Source organism: Apus apus, chromosome 10 (assembly GCF_020740795.1).
Source record: "Apus apus isolate bApuApu2 chromosome 10, bApuApu2.pri.cur, whole genome shotgun sequence".
Lineage (NCBI taxonomy): Eukaryota > Metazoa > Chordata > Aves > Apodiformes > Apodidae > Apus > Apus apus.
The window spans coordinates 8,721,934-8,739,752 of NC_067291.1; positions in this window are offsets into that span (position 1 = coordinate 8,721,934).

The following is a 17,819-nucleotide window of genomic DNA, read 5'->3' on the forward strand; positions in this document are numbered from 1 at the left end:
GGAGAAAAAAATAGTAGATAGCTGGCACCAGAAAAAATCTTGGCAGGAAGGGCAGAGGTTGTCAGAAAGGCAGTGCTAATGAGAGAACATCTGCTTTTCAAAAGCATCAATAAATTATTCAAAATACTAAACTGCTTCCTATTCATTCCTACCTATAACAAAAACAGCACAGGGGTTTTTGTTGCGTTTCTCTACTGGTATAGCCTTAACATGTGCACATATGCTCTAATGAAAATTGGGATCTTATGTAGCTTGTGGCCATGCTAAACTAGTATGGCAGTGGAAGCAATAACATTTGGGGGGAAAAAAACCAACACATAGTTTGGCAATAATTGTGTATTAATTACTGTCTCTATTTTAATTTTGAGTTAATTTCTTACCTAGTGTAACATACAGGTTGGTTTTATTTTTTCAGACAGATGTCTGCTTTTCAGCCTGCTAGAAATCACGTTTTTTGGATCTCATGGGTTTGGTTTTTTGTTGTTTTTCAGTAGTCAGACACCTGTCACTCATCCTCAGAAAGGCTTTTTAAGCAGTATTTGATAGCAGTCATGTTGTTGCAGGGTATGCTCTATTAAGTGTATATTATATCTTACTACACAATGAAACTGCCTTATGGGGGCAAATGTGTAGGTAGCTGAGAGTGTGAATTGCCACTTTTTGAGGGAATTAATACAGATGATCCATTATCCCAATGGATCCCGTGTTATGAACAACCTATTACCTATCATGAACAGTGTAATAGAAATCACAACAAAATCAGAGACAGTTTTAGGAACAAAAAAGCTGTCTAAAAATATCTTCAATGGAATCTGTCATCTGAGACAAGACAATATCAAGTGTAACGCACACTTCAGTTCTCAAGTGTAAATCAGAAGCAGCTCTGTTCTGGTGTGTTGTTTAAGGCAGCACAAGAAGGGAAGACTGTCTTACAACTCTTCTGGTAACAGTGTAAATGCCTCCTGACACAGTAGTGGGACCCAAATGTTATCACTGCTTCAATTACATTTTGCTCAGATATGATCCATGCCTGCCTCTGCCAAGCAAAATAACTCATCAATTACTGTATTCCTCATCCTTTAGTGAAGCTGCTCTTTTCACAAGAAACTCAACCATGGGTTCAGTCTTGACCACTAGTGAAACATTGAATTGACTTGCCATAGTCAGGCTTGACTGTAGAATCTTTTTTGCAGATGAAGACGTCAAAAAGCAATCTGTAGTGAGAATGACAGCATGATTAACCAGAATGAGGCCTAAGTCAGAAGTAGCATGGACCACTGGGAAATTAAGGCACCAATTTTCACCGTCAAGATTGGCTGTGATAGGGCAGTATATCCTAGCAACAGCAGAAACCTCAACCTTACCATCACAGCAAAAACTAATTTTGTTGTGTTATCTGTTCCAATATCTTTTAATCAAAAAAGTATTTAAACTGAAAGTGAACACTCACATGTCACTTTTCCTGTAACTGCTTTCTTTTCTGATTGAGAAAATGCAAATTCTGTGAATTAAAAGTTACAGAAGCTTTAACATAAATCTAATTTACCTGCCTTCATGAGAAAGTGTTGCAGGAAAGGCTCAGAATGTCTCTTAGCAGATGCAACGGGTTAAGAAAAGTTTACAATATGGTTTTCATCACGCATACATTAAAACCTGTATCTCAAAATCCATGTTATAAAAATGAATATTATACATCAGGCATTACTATTTAGAAAAATTACTAGTGGGTAACATGGACAACGTTCATAAGAAACTGTAGGATTAAACACCATCTTTATGAAGTGCATATACTTCACATAGGGTTGGGAGTATAGCTTGAGAATCCTTTTAACTAAAAGGTAATGTAACTGTCTTCCAAGAACAGGTATTAGTTTGTTTTTTTTTACTTAGTGAAGGATTTCAGAGTTGAGTAGTCCTTAAAGTAGACTCCTTTGCATATTTTTTAAAAAGTACTTGCCATGGTCTCTGGTATAGTTTGCTATATTATCTTTGAGTAACACTGGTAAATTTTTGGATGGGGCTTTGATAATTTTGGGTGGGCTTCCATGGTCCTAAACTTGGCTGGACAGAGATTTTCTTCAATTATAGTTATGTAAAATATCTGTATTTTCACACTATATTCTTGTGAGTGTGTATGTATATATAAAGGCATATATATGTGTGTGTATTTATGTAGGTATCATCTGTTAAAGCAGACTCCTCTTCCAGGTCCTGCCAGTTGCAGAGAGAGTTTTACAATGAGAGTGCATGAGGCCAGGACTGGAGCAGCAGGTCTGAAATTCATTTGATTCTCTTTGGTGAGGTTCCAGTATCACAATTTGAAAAGCAGACAAACTTTCAAGTAAAGAAAGTGTTTTCAGGGGTTACTCTGCTTAAGGAGCTTTGAAAACCTTTAGAATGTGATTTAATTTTTTTAGTCTGATTTCAAGGAGATATGCCAATATGTCTTGACATTTCTGAAAATCAGGCTTTTTTTAGACTTGGTATTAGAAAGGCTGACCATGGATTATACTGGTATGTAGATGGTATCATCAATTATATAAATGTTTTAAAACATAGAATGGTTTGGGTTGGAAGGGACCTTAATCATCTAGTTCCAATCCCCTTGCATGGGAAGGAACACTTCCCTTTAAACCAGGTTGCTCAAAGCCCTATCCAACCTGGCCTTGAATTCTTACAGGTTGCAGGCATCCATAGCTTCCCTGGGCAATCTGTGCTGGTGTCACACCACCCTACCCACATGGGTAGATAATGTAGATTCTAATCCATATTTCTAGATCTAGGTAGAAGGAGCTATGTTTCCCAAGCTGTCAAGTAGTGCTCTATAATTGCAGTGGGATTCATGGTTATATATCACTCCTGAAATTCAAGTCACTTCTATTAGGAACCCAAATTAGGTTGAGTGTAATGTGTGTTCATTAACATTTCCAAATTTTGGCCAGACTCCAAGAATATGGTCTTTTTAGCACACAATCCAAGCATAATAGCTTCGATAGTAGTTGTTTCAGGTCCTATACTCATAAAAAGTAAATCAGATCCTCCTTTTCAGTTCTGGACAATCAGAGTGACCATTTTGTAAATTTTGCAAGGAAACAAAATAGCAACAAAGAAATATACCACTATTGTCCTGCTGTATTGGTCGGTTTACATGCACAATATGTATTCCCCCTAGCTTCCAGGAAAAGTTTGAAAATCTAGATGTGAAAGTTTGTCAAGCTGTGAGCCAACTGTCCCATATTGATGTAAAAGGGAGAGAGGAAAAGCCAAGAAAATGTTTCAATTGATTCATCAATGCACCAAAGTGTGAACAGGCGTGATGAAGTGTAAAGAGGGATGTGACACCAGTGTGGCAGACCTGTCACAGTGGAAAGGATTTCCTGTAAAAGTGATGGCACTTAAATGTTATCTAGGCCTTCTGTCTGAGCTTTCATATTCCCTGGAAACTTAAGTCTTGAGGGAAGTGTCTGACCAACTTGTGAGCAGCCAGGCATCATGCAAGCTCAACAGGTAAACATATAGAGGCTGAGAAGAATCTGTGGTTGTATCAAATTTGGGAGTTATGGGGAGTAGGTAATCTCTGACAGGTCCAAAAAGTAATCCATCAATGGATATAAACTTGGGGGAGAGGTGGTGATTAGCAGTGATTCTATGTGGTATCTTTTGTCCTAAAGCATCAATTTAAATTAAGTTTCAATTGAAATTGATATCCTCAATCTTAAAATTATGCTCCCTCCAAGTTATAATGCAGGAGTTCCTAGGTGTTTTGTATTAGACTAAATTTCAGGATGGTAGTGTAAGACTGTGAAGGAGAGGCTATTGATAGTGAAATATAATTGTAGAAGTTGGATTTGAGCCAAAGTGTTGTACCGAAGGGTTGTTGAAAAGTACTCCAAGGTATTTTACTAGAGAGATTGTAACGTGCATCTCATCCAAAGAACAGGAAATCAAAGAGGGTGGAAGCCCTTAGTCACTCTGAGGTTTTGGCTCTGGATTAATTTGATTTACTGGGTATGAATATTACTGATTTAATATTGATGCTTCTTAAAACATGTAAAATCATGGCTCTGGATATATTCCATGTGTTAAGCTTGAGGGGATTAGACACATGAATTAACCTGAAAGGTTTTTTTGCCACCTTTGGAGAAATGTTTGGGAAGGAACCCCTCCCATTATGGCTTAGGACATTTGCTTTGCACCAGTTCTTACCTTGCTCTGGGAAACCAGAAGTTCAAATATGGTCTTGAAAGGAAAAAGCTGGCAGAAGTACAAATGTGTGTTGTTACTACTACAGTTACTCTGCCACTTTGAAAATCACTAGTCAGACTCCATTTGGAATATCTGCAATTCTGCAATGTATTACAGGAAGGACATTGCTGACTGAGCTTGTAAAAGTGCAGTGGAAGGCAAACAAATGCATGATTTAGGGTTTTAAAAATATGACTTGTAAAGAAAGATTGACCTAACCTGTATTCTGTGAGTCAGAGGAAAACAATTTGAAGAAGTGAGGAATACTGGCATAGGCAAAAATTACTGAAGTAATCTGGAGATAGATATATGTTCTAGTTTTACACAGACCATATAGCATCACCAAAAAAGCATGTTTGATGCTCATTTAGACCACTACTAACTGTATTACCATAAGGGGGCTTATGGCTCACCTAAGCCCCTGTGCTTGGTCCTGTGCCCAGCCAGGGAGCAGGCACAAGAATGGGAGGATGTGAGATACTTTAGGCCAGAACATCAAGCAGTAGCTCGTCACAGGCTTGAGCTCATTTTACCAACGGCTTGGTTGGCATCACAGGGAATGAGATTTCTAAACTGACCTTTAGGTGAGGGTGGTGAAATCCTTCTGTAGTTTTCCGGAAGTTCCTGGAAAGCCAACCCAACTGAAAGTGACAAAACAAGAGAGGACATAAGTGGTCTTTAAAAAAAGAGAAGATTATGATGATGGCATGAGATGAAAAGAGGCAGGAACTGACCTGTGGCAGTGAGAGTCAGCAGATGTAGGGAAAATAAAATACACCTTGTAAATAAGCAAGGAAAAAGTGCTTTTTCTTTCATACTTCAGAGAAGGTGAAGCCAAGCCAGGACAGGTCAGAGAACATGAAAAATTATCTTGAAGTAGGATCCCAAATAAATACATTTAGGAAGCTGGGTCTTGAGTGTTGCACTGAAGAAGCATAAAGCTGCCTAAGAATCTAAGAGTTCAAAGTGATTCATTTGGTTACTGCATGTACTACAGTTAAATGGAAAGGAGGGCAGAGTGTGAACCGATGTGTTTTCATGTTTTGCTCTGTATTTGCTTGTGCAATTGTAAAGAATAGTACAACAGTGGAGAACGGGTGTGTGTACTAGCCAGCTACATGTTGTATCTTGAAAGATTTGTGCTTTTCCCGTTGCTCCTCTCAGCGTCAGATTACAGAGTACTTCTGGTGTTGCAGCTGTGCCTAATCTGTAGTCAGAAAGATTTTTGAAACAATTCTACTTGTGATTTTTTTTGTTGTTTTCACAAATCTACAAAAGGATGGATGCTAAATGAGATTTCAGTGATTAAACATTTATTTTTCTGAAGTTCTAGAGGTCTGAATCTTTATGTATATCAAGACAAATAGGCCTGTCCTGTAACACGGTTGTGATCCAGGTCTTTAAGAATGAGTTTGTGAGATGCCTAAAAACATTGTTTTACTGGTAAAAATTGATTTCAAATCAGTACAATATCATGTGAAATTGAGTCTTTTACTTCAAGTGAATTTGTACCAAGACCAATGACCATTGGTTGCTAAGTTCCAAATTGTGCCTTTCATTCAAATACAAACATAGCAAAGACAGCAATAGAGACATAACCAGAACTGAGTTTTTTCACTGTCAGTAGTAAGAAGAGAGTTTGTGTTTCCCTGCCATACAAGGAGCTGCTGGGCGGAGATACAATTCCTCACCTGGTCATGCACTACCTGCTCTCCATCAGAAACAAGAGACATTGCTAGAAAAAAGTACAAAGGCAGGTACTGGAAATGAAAATAGGAAGAAATAAAACAAAAGGCAGGAAAGGTTTTCAATTAAACTTTAAGGACTACTGCCCAAATAAGATCGCTGCTTGATAGATGAACAGCTTTTTCATGCCATGTAAGAAGCTGGAATTTCAGGACGTCATAAAGATACTTGGATTCATTTGAGGAACAAAATCAGTATATAAAACCTGAATATCCAGCTTTTTCTTGATTTTACTCATCAGGATTAGGAAAAAAAAATGATCCTGTTCTAGTAATATCTGAATATTCTACAAACATGCATATCCAGCTCTGGAAAGTATGTGCTATTTTTCCTTATTTCCTGTCTACAAAAGAGGATGGAAAAGTGAAATGGTGTGACCACGATCACATAAAAAATTGACAAATGATATAGCTTACTCAGACTAATACCCTGTCTCCCTTCGCCATCATCTTATGAAACATGCTGATGAATCATTTTGGGTCAGGGATTTCATGACTGATAAAGCACAGGTACAGGTTTAATGCTGATAACATCAAAGAACTGTATTCTGCTTTTTTTTCTCATGTGTTCCTATCAATCTATCAAACAGGAGAGAGGACCAACTGGCTTTTAGACAAGAAACTTTACATACAACACCAAACTTGGAAGACACGGCATCTGTTACTTGAAAACACTTTAGCAGTTGTCGTATGTTCTTAGTTCATGAAACTATCTGTAATGCTGAATTTGTAACAGGAAGCAAGCATCTGAATACATTGCAGGTAGCAAGAGCATGAAAAGTAAAATGAAATAAGGTCTGTGTTGCTAAAAAAGCATGCAACATCGTGTCAGCTGTTGCCAATCAACTGGCCTATACTGGAGTTGTTGCATCAATAAAGGAGATGGTTTGGGTTAATGCAATATCAAAATCTCCTGAAGCCACGAACTGCCCCCAATCAATAACTTCTGTGCCATAGAGCTTCATGAGCTGCAAACTCATAGAGGACTGCTTGCTACAGTGAGTTATGGGACTCCTACTTCTTCCTTCCCACCCACAGAGGGTGTGTTGTCTTATAGGAGGAAATTCTGCACTGTTGTGGAGAGTCCCTACCTGTAGAGCCTCTCCCAGGCAGATCTGAGCAGATTTGTGATGGAGATGAGCAGCCAGGAAAGAGCTGGGGAGCTTTGGGGACCTATAGCCATGGGACAAACCAGGCAGATAGAGAATGGGGCAGCTCTTTGTGAGGTGCCTTTTTGCCAGTGACAAACCAGGCTCAGCTGCTCTAGAACAGAGGATTGGTGAATTCTATTCTGTTTAGTTCCTATGCTGGGCTCCCTCAGCACTGGATTCCTTCTGTGTTTTTTTTAACCTACACTAAGCATTTCATCAATGTTGAATTCATAATTTGTTAACCAAGTCACTGTTTTCTGCAAAAGACAATTCATGTAAGGACTTTTATTTGTACATTTAAAAACTTTTTTTTCCTCCCACACATTTATGAAAAGGGAAAGCATCTACAACTTTTAAAAACAGAGTATCTCAAAAATACCTCTTCTCTGCGGTCATGAAGGACCCCAACCTGTGAACTAGAAAACAGAGGACAATTTTTCCCAGCAGCTCAATAAAATGATAGGTGGATTGGAGTAGAAATAGCTCTTTAAACAAGTTTACACTGAAGTAGATAATATTGGTCTGTCTCTCAATGCACCAAAATAAACTAGAGAAGGTTGTCAGGACCATGCATGTTCACTTGCATCAGCTTTCACATCTCTATATAATACACATTAGGGTGAGCAGCAGATTGGGATGCAATCTCTGGTGGGGAAAACAGTAGTGGTAGCTAGGTTTTGTTATGTGTAATACATGTTGGATTTATATTTAGATATGTCAAAGCCTAATTTCCCTCTTTGTGATTGACCTCTCTCGAGTCATTGAGTCTCTCGCTCATTCAGTGCAGCTCCTCCAAGAAACAAAGAAAAAGTGGTGGGCACATTCTAAAACCCTTGAGCAGATGGAAGCATTTTTTTGTTCCTTTTAAAATGTGTAAATTGAATTTCCTGCAAAAATGGCAACTGCAGCTCTACCACTTCAAAGGCAAACTGAATGGAAGGAGCTGTTTCTGTGCAGCTGTAGACTCACACATAGATATAGGAGTTCCTTCCCCATTAAATGTCTCCCCAAGTCTGGGGTGATGGAGCTTATGGGTTTTGTCCTTTCTTTTTTTCTGTTCTTAGTATCTCTGCTCTTGATAATTCCAGTACCTGAAAGGGGCCTATAAGAAGGCTGGGGAAGACCTGTTCACAGGAGCGTGTAATGGTGGGTAATGGTTTTAAGCTAGAAAAGAGTAGATTTAGGTTGGAAATTAGCAAGAAGTTCTTTAGTGTGAGGGTGGTGGATCACTGGAACAGGCTGCTTAGAGAGGTGGTGGAGACCCCGTCCCTGGTGACATTCAGGGTCAGGCTTGATGGGGCTCTGAGCGATACATTCTACTTGGAGATGTCCCTGCTTATTGTAGGAGGGTTGGACTAGGTGACCTTTAGAGGTCCCTTCCAAACCAAGACATTCTGTGATTCTCTGATAAACTCTATCTGCAACCTTACGTGAATTCTGATTGCCTGTAGAGGTTGTGTATGTTGTCTGGGATAGTGTCTTCAGTTTGGAGATTCTTTCCTCTATCACCATTTTATTGCAAATCTTCCCATTTAAAGCATTAAGATAGTCAGGAATATAATGTATGATGTTGGCCAGATTCCCTGTTAGAACAAGCAGCTAGAGCTCCACTGACTTTAATGGTTTCTGACAGTTGTGAATTTGATCCTGTACCTTCCTTGAATAATAACTTTTAAAATAATGTGAGTTTAGGGTAAGGCAGGAAGCCCTGGATGAAATACCTCATTGCATTGACTTGTCTCCTATTTTCTGTCCTATGAGAATACCCAAGTTGCAAATAAAGGATCAGGAAGGACATTTAACAATATATGGTCTATACAGTATTAAAAGACCATCTCACAGTTAATCATATGATTAATTTCTTCAAAAAGGCTCCACTAAGTCTGCAATAAAAAGAAATAATGAGGTTTTATAATAAAATTGAAATGCTTCTGTGATGCACGCAGAAGTCTTTTAAATTGAAAGGTAAGAAAAATCAGCTGTCTTTGTTCCAGTCCATAGATTGCTGCAGTAGCTTTCTCTGTGAGAGCTCTTGGGCTCTGGAATGACATCTAGCCCTGACTTGAAATGGTCAACTTATAGGGTGTGTTTTAGGACCATTTTCTTTTTGCAAGATGTATTTAGAGTGTGAGAGGTTGTTCACAAACTGTCTAATGTACTGTTATTGGGTTACTGGCATTTTATAGTAAGAGTTGCTGATCTACGGGAGGGTTGACTCTGAGGTGTATAGGATGGCACTGTAATTGTGTAAGAACTGTCTGGTTCCTCAGAGACTGCGTGGAGACACACATTCATGTTACAAATGGCAAGCAATAAATCTTACTGCAATTCTACAGCAGCCATTGTTGTAGTGACTTGGCACTTATGCTCTGTATTATAAGGATTTTCAGCAAGCCCATTAAATTCCACAGAAAATCTCAAGATGCCTATAAGGACGCCTGCTTTCTCGAGGACTAGAAAGATCAAGAATCTGTGAAAAATGCATAGTTGAAGCAGAGGGCCCAGAATAAAGCAGCTGAATACTAATCCCCTGGCAATCTGTGCTGTGAACTGGTTTTACTTGAGTGCTATGGGAAACTGAAGGGATCTCACTTGTTCGGAATCTAAATCATGAGGCTGTGGGGAGAGAAATCTGCAGCTTATGAACCTGGCACTCAGTCAGTGCTCTGCTCACCAGAGAAGACTGAAAATATCAGGGAGCTCTTGTGCTTTCTGTTGAGGATCCATCCAATAAGGCATTTTAGACTAGCACATCCACACCATGTGCCATGGTTGCTATATCAGCTCAAAGGAAGCAATTTTTCTGCCAAGTCACATTTGTTGTTTCCCCATGGAGGCTAGTAATAAGCTTGACAATGCACCAGTAGTCCAGGTGACCCTGACTTTAAGGTCTATTAAGTGGATTTCAGTAGCAGAGTACATTTCATTTGTATGACTATACATTTTGCCTGATTTGCCATGTCAATCTAGTCACTAGTGATTAGTCAGTATACAGTATTTCCAGGACAGCAGCTGCTATGCTATTTGATTCTCAGTGTCCCTTTTCATAACTAGTTAAGCTATATTCTGGACAGTACAACAGTTTACCTTATTGTAGGTTAAAAGAACAATAGTACATCTTATCTGGTTTGTGCCTTTGACCAGTATTTGGATTCTTGCAAATCTGTGTTCTTGCAAAAGTCCTACGTGCCTCCAGTTCTAAACCCGAAGATCCTACTTCAGTTCACGGAGTCTCTTTTAGGGTCAGAACCTCACTTGGAGTTGAAGAGTGTCTTATTTTGTCTTTTGGAAGGAGTTCAGGAGCAGGAGTGAAATGTTTTTTTGCAAGTAGAAAGGTCTTTAGGGAATTCTGTGATAACTGTTTAAAAAGACCATCAGATTCTGACTTATTCATGTAGAAAATGTCTCCAGGCAGATTCAGCTAAGGACCTTTACAAACTTCCATACAAAGTTTCTCCCTTTAGTTTACAATAAAACATTTTCCCTCTTCTGGGGTGGGAGGGCAAGAGGGGGGAGGACTTACAAGAAGATGGAGGAATGGTAGAATTAGGCAAGCTAGAATGAAAGCATTACAAATATGTAACAAGTAAAATAAGCAGTTTGAGTGGACTGGCCATATAGTTGCATGCAGTTCTTAATATCTACGATGAAGCTAAGCTAAATAATTTTTTTAGAAGCAACCAAAGAGTTGCACAGAATTTCAGTGTCTGCAGGTCTCATAAAGCACTTATGATTGAATATCAGTCAGAAACTGATCTCTGGATTTGTAGTTTGGTTTGCTATTATGGTTTTTACAGCATGCTGAGATAAATTGATGTTTCTGCTAAAGGGATTACATACCTTGGAAATATTCTCCACTGCAGAATCTGCTTTTAGAAAGCATTTCTTAAGAGATCTACCCTAATGCACTAAATACCTTTTTAGATTGCAGGCAAACTGGAAGTACTCTATGATCCCTCTTCTGTATTTCTTGGTAACAGTAGGACAAATCCTGGAGTCCTTATAAAATCATTACTGAAATCATTAGGCATTTTGTGTGACTGGAGATCAACTTTAAACTGACCAGAGGCTTCATGACTTTTCCTCATGGGACTTCCAAAGGCTGATCAAAGTTAGATTACCAATGCTGTGTGACTTATTCCCTTATGACTAAAATTTAAAGGGCACAAAAATAGTTTGAAACAGGAGACAGTCATCCATTCTAAAATATTGGAAAACCTGTTAATCTAACAGCCACAACTGAAGCATATGCATATATATTTTATTTTCATGTATATCATACACAAGTAAACATGCACACATTTCAATTCTCATCTTTCATGTGAACACACAAGCATAGAGAATTTGAGAAACAGACTAGGTATTTAATAATCTGCAATACTGATGTTGATGAAATACTAGTGTTGAAGTACATAACAAAATAATGGCCACCACAAAAGCGTTGGGCATCGTGGGTTACATACACCACTTCAAACTGTGGTTTACATGGGTCAAAAATGATGAAAATTTTCCTCTATGTATACAGGAATTATTTAAATTGCAATATAAAGGATGTAGGCTGTGTGTAGGAGAATAGCTTATGTGGGTTGAAATCCTTGTTCATTGCTGTCAAAGAGAAAATTCCAGTTTTCAATAGGCATCAAACTTTATTATTTGTCATTGCATCTGACCTGTTAATATTTGCATTGGCTGCTTTCCCCAGACTACATGAAGCTGTAAGTAGTTGGCAGTCCTGCTGACAATATGTAAATTACTCAGAGTGAACCTAATCTTGTATAATAAATGCCAATTTGCCTCTGAATTTGCTAACAATATTTTAATGTGGTAATTGAGGTCAAGGGGGACTCCAGTTAAATGCTAAGCTATCTATAACTGTCAATGTAAAATAGTATTTAGGTGTCCTTGCTGAAAATCAGATATCCAGGTTAACATATATCATTGGGTTTTTGCAGCCAGAAATCAAATAAAGTGTATTAGTCTTGGCAGCATGTAAGTATATTAGTTTATAAATGTGCAGCTGCAACTATCCATAGCTTTTTGGACTTGTTTTGTATTACAACAGACCAGTAATTGCACTTTTTCCTGTTCTGTATACGATTTTGATTAGAAATCAAGTAATAAATGCATGCCTGAAGGCTTCTGGGAATTAACTGGCATGTTTCTGTTCTGTCAGCTGATTGACAAGGTTCAATTTTAACCAATTTTATTCACAGTTTCACTTATCACAGCTTCTTTAAAAACTTTCCAACACTCTGATAGACATGCAAGTGATGAACTTTGATAGCAGCTACACTGAACTGAAAGGCATTTGTCTATTAAAATGTTCTGATTTTCCCTGAAGGTGTTGGCATTCATCAAAAACATGTTGGTAATTGTGAGTTGATGTGTGTTCATTCTCTTGTTACAGTTTGGATGTAACTCCAGCAGGCTTGGGTGGAAGTTTTATGCAATAACATCCCTCATTCCCCCTCTAAATAGAACTGTAAACTTGAAGGGTCCTACCTTTGCCCTCATACCCAGGAGCAAATTTACAATGGCTAATGTGAACCCATTATATGGGTAATAGGAACAGCTTTTTTTAGACTCAAGGATATCTAACAATGTCTTTTTTAAAATGTGGGAAAAGTTGGGTTTTCTGTTTGTTGGGTGCATTCTTTGTGAATGTTCCAGCTGAGTGTTGCTGTCAAAGCAGACTTGTGCCTATTTCCTTACCCTGGTTTTGTCCCTTGCTGGAAATCAGCCTCTTTCAGTGTCATTACCCCTCCTATTTGCAAGGGAAATCATCAATTGAAAACAGTCACCTGTATTCTTACACTACCCATGGTAGCTTACAGCAGCTCTGGGTCCACTAGTGCAGCCTCCTGAGCAATATGTGTGGAAGAGATTATGTAAAAAATGCAGCAGAAGTCCCTCTCTTTGGTTCCACATGAGGAGAATCACAGAATGGTTCTGTTTGGAAGAGACAATTAAGATCACAGAGTTCAACCGTTAACCTAATTCCACTGAGTTCAGTGCTAAACCATATTCCTAAGCACCACATCTACATGTATTTTAAGCACTCCAGGGATAGTGATTCAACCACCTACCTGGGCAGCCTGAGTGTTTACCCTTTCAGTGAAGTTTCTTCTAATAACCAATCTAAACCTCCTGTGGTGCATCTTAAGCCCATTTCCTCTTGTCCTGTTGCTTGTTAGTAGGAAGAGGAGACCAACCCCCGTGTCACTACAGCCTCCTTTCAGGTAGTTGCAGATTGATAAGGCCTCCCCTCAGACTCCTTTTCTCCAGGCTAAACAACCCCAGTTCCCTCAGATGCTCCTCATAAAACTTGTAGCAATGAGTTTAGTAATGGAAATAATTTTAAAGTTATAAATGTGGAAAATGTGGTGGTCATCATTCACTTCCAACAGCGCCTGCATAGGATAGACAAGAGCTTTTTCTCCAGCACTCCCTACAACTTGAGCCCTGCTCTTAGTGGAGGACTGCATGTGTTAATAGCCTAGTAATAATGATTTCCAATAGGTTTAGAGGAAATACTGTTTAATCCAAGATTTCAAACCTTAATAAATAATTCCTATTCAATTTTGATCCCAGGAAAGGAGGGCAAAATCTTATTTTATCTGACCTTCTAAACATAAAACACTGTCTTCTATTCTGAACACTCAGGACTCATACTTTGTAGACAGCATTATCACATATAATAGTATCCTGAGTTTTATCTCAGTTAATCTGGTTGGTTTGAGTTTAGTTTAGCACCTTGTAAACTTTGCAGATCTTATAGGTCTGCACTGAATGAGTGACCAGATAAATAATAGCTTCAATAAACTCTCCTCTGGTAGAAACATTTCATGATCAAATTTACAGAACAAGTAAAAAAGTTCTGTATATAATTCTTTACTCCTTGTTAACACTCATAAAGGACAACAGTATGATAAAGTATCTTTATCCAGTGAAGAAAGGTACTGCATGATAAACCAGTTAACAAAAAACTGATGTTCAATTTAAGCTGATTGGATAATTTTTACTTCCACTGATGTCAGGCTCCCATTACAGGCAGTGGGAATGTCTGTCTTGGGGAAGAAGGGAAGGGCTGGACAAGGACTTTAGTATTTAGCCCCTGGGCTTCAAAATGGATTTAATAAAAACAAGTAATAACTTGCAATACAGCATAAACCCTGCAAGGTATAAGGAGAGAGAAGGCTGGCTGAAAATGACTGTACTTTTCAATACCAATGTAGTGTGGGCAATTGGTAGTTAACATAGTAAACCTGGAAAGTCTGATTCAGAGGTCATGGAGGTAAATGCTTATTACACAGACTTTGAATCAGATAGGTGGTTTGTGCATTTACTGACCAGAATAAGGGTTCTAGAATTGTCAGTCATGTGTTAGTGTGGTTATAATTTCACTGATTCCCAACTACATTAAAAATGTAGCATTGCAGACCTTAACTGTTCATCTTCACTTGCCTGTTTGCAAATTACACTCTTGTAGGGGTATTACTGTGGCACCTGAACAAAGGATTGTGATACAAATGCAGAAGTGGTACTATAATAAAAATACACCAGGACTGACTGCAGTGTCTTGACTATCACACTTTCAAATGTTGTTTAATCACCTTGTCTTTCTTGGGAGCAAGGGCTGATGCACAAAAAACATTAGTAGTTAGGTTAGAGCAGCTGGAACAGTGCAATGGCACTGAATGCAGAAGAAGCAGTTCAGGCACAGAACATCTTTTGTCTAGGGGTATTTCCTGCTTACCCTCAGGGCAATCCAACTAAACCTGGACATTCAAACCCAGAAATTGCTCTGGCCTTGGCTAGACTAATAGAAGTCAAAACTTCAATCAAGCACTTACTAGTTACTTTGCACATGTGAAATAAGGTGCCTTTGGTGGCAAACAAGTGCAACTGCAGTTTAGAATTGACAATGAATTTTTTTGCTATCTTTGCTCAATATAAGGTTAGGACTGGGTCATGTACCAGGGCTTTTACCCAATTAATGCTACCAGGGGAATTACTCTTAAATAGATTTCTTTCTATCCAAAGAGTTTCATGTAGTTTTTCCTCTGTATTTTCTCTTCATCAGTTGCTATGAATATATAAAATAATGCAGACCAGTCAACAAATGAAACAATACACAAAATATGTTTTGAAAGAGAGACAATTGTGTTTGCAACACATCTTGTGCTGCTGCTTCAACCTGAAAGTTCTAAGTAATTTCTGCTTTTTGTCAGTCTTTGAACAGGATTTTTCAACCTACTTCTCCATAGGAGATACTAGTTATGGTTAAATCTAGGATGTTTCCCTGAATTTAAAAAATACCATTTGCAGTTTTATGGAGCCGTAAGAACTCTTGTGAAATACTTACCATAAGCAATTCTCTACTGCTATTATGAGAAATTATTCACACACAATTCTGCTAGATGCTGCTGCAAAGGTGTAGCTGCATAAAGAATGTTTCTTTGTAAATGAAATTGGCAAGAATGCAACCAGACCTGCTGTTGCCCTTCAGCATAATGCCTGATCACATGAAATGGCAAAGCTGTTCTTGTCCCAAAGGTTATTTCAGGACTAGATCATTCCCAGAAATATGAAAGTAACAAAGAAGCAATACAAGTATTTAGTGAAATTCTATGGCAATATTTGACTTCAGATTCCCAGATCAGAAGAACAGACAAGTTTGAGCATAGACTTTCTAACTTCATAGTTCATGGACTGATGAATGCAGAGCTTGTATGTGACTGATGATTCAAAATCTCATTGGGAGTAACTAAGGATCAGTATCCATTTAGATCTGCCTGAGACAAGAAAACCTTTTGAAGCCACCCTATCAGATGCTTCTTGCTGACCACAGAAGTCATTGTTAATGCTATCAAAGGAACCTGTTGGAGTTTTTAGGTTCTCAAAGCTTACCTCAGATGGAGGTTATAACTGATATGTGTCCTTAGCTGCATTTCTGCTGTCTGAGCTGAGACTGCCAGGAATCTGCAATATTCAAACAAAAAAGAGTTCTGCTCACAATTACATGTTTATCACCTTCTTAGACTTGGGGTTTGCTTTGTATCATCCTCTTCATTTTTTGATAACACATTGTCAGTATACTTAGATAATCTAAGCAACAGTTTAAGTGAAGAATATTTCTAATAGAGAAGAATAATAATATTCATTTAATAACATGACACTATCAGCAACGGGGGGTGAGGTAACATTATGGAGACAAATTGTATGCTCTGGAAGTTTAGAATGAAAGGAAACTGAAGAATAAAAGGAAGTTTGGGTCATAAGTTTCAAAATGGTTTTCTGCAGATATAGCATAAAGCTAGCTTTCAAATGCAGCAATACATAATAAAAGGTACAAATGTCCTACTAACAGAAGTGCTCACCAAGTAGCAAAGTACAGGTTTTCTGTAATTGGCAATGTTTTTTCCTTATTAACAACATTTTGAATATGTTTGATCAATGGACTTTTAATCAGCTAACTATGATTGTATTTGTGTGCTTATTTTGATAAATTATTCTAATATGCTCTGATTTTAACTATAAAAAATCAGAGAGGTATAAGCTGGCAGTCAGTGATTTTAAATTGAAGAGTGCTTTCACCACTGACAAAAATTCAATTAAGTTTTAATATTCTTCATGAATAGGAAGCAATCCGCCATTGTTCTGTCACCTGAATGAATTGTGCATGATTCTGGAACATAGCTAAGACTTTTCTCTCAAAATATCTGATAATTAAACCCCATCAAGAAGTTCAAGTACATCTATATACTAGTTGTTGATTGACAGTAGTAGATCGCTAAAAAATTGTGAAGGTGACACTGTAAATAATAATCTTTCTAGAATATTACACCACTTGATTATTAAATCTTACTTGATTTTCTTTGAAATAAAAAAAAATGTACTAACACCATTATGTCAGCCTCTTCTCCCAGATTGTGTGAAATAATTTTAGCCTGCTTTAGAATGAGCACATCTGTACAAGTAAATGTAAACATTTGCAACCAAAGACATGAAGAAATGCTAGAAAATGCAGCAAAAGAGTTGGAATCTGTTGTAGGTAATTTCTCTCTAGATACATTTTCACTCTGCATAGATAAAAACAAGATGGAACTGTTCCTCAGCCCACCTTTAAATGCTGAACTTCCCCCAAGCATCACACAATAGAAGAGGTAGTGCAGGAAGTATTTTTGGCCCTTGTGCTTTTATCTCCTTGCACTCATTGCAGACTTTCTCACCCTGTTGGTTTCCACTTCTCAGTAGTACAAGGATTGCTGGGGGACCTTGATCTAAGTCCTTAATGCTTACCACTTTGTGGTTCAAAAACCAGAGATACTACGGGGGTGACACTGCAGCTGCAGGTTTGAAATCTTGTTCTTCCATGTGCTCTAAGAGGTTCTCACCTGCTTCTTGATTGTCACCTGGGAATTCTTCAGGGAAGAAAAGGAAAGGCTGACTTCTCAGACTCCTCACATCTGCAGTCCAGTCTCTAAGTCTATTTCACAGACAATTCTTAATCTTTCTGTCGCTATGTCTCTTATCTGCACCAGCCATAGAAGGATCTTCAGCACTTCTTGTCACTTGTCAAAATGGATTTCATGGAGGTTGTCCTCATCCTGGATACTTATAAGAGCCTCAGGAACTAACTTTTTTTGTGTTTCAAAGTCCATCAAACTAGGATGCA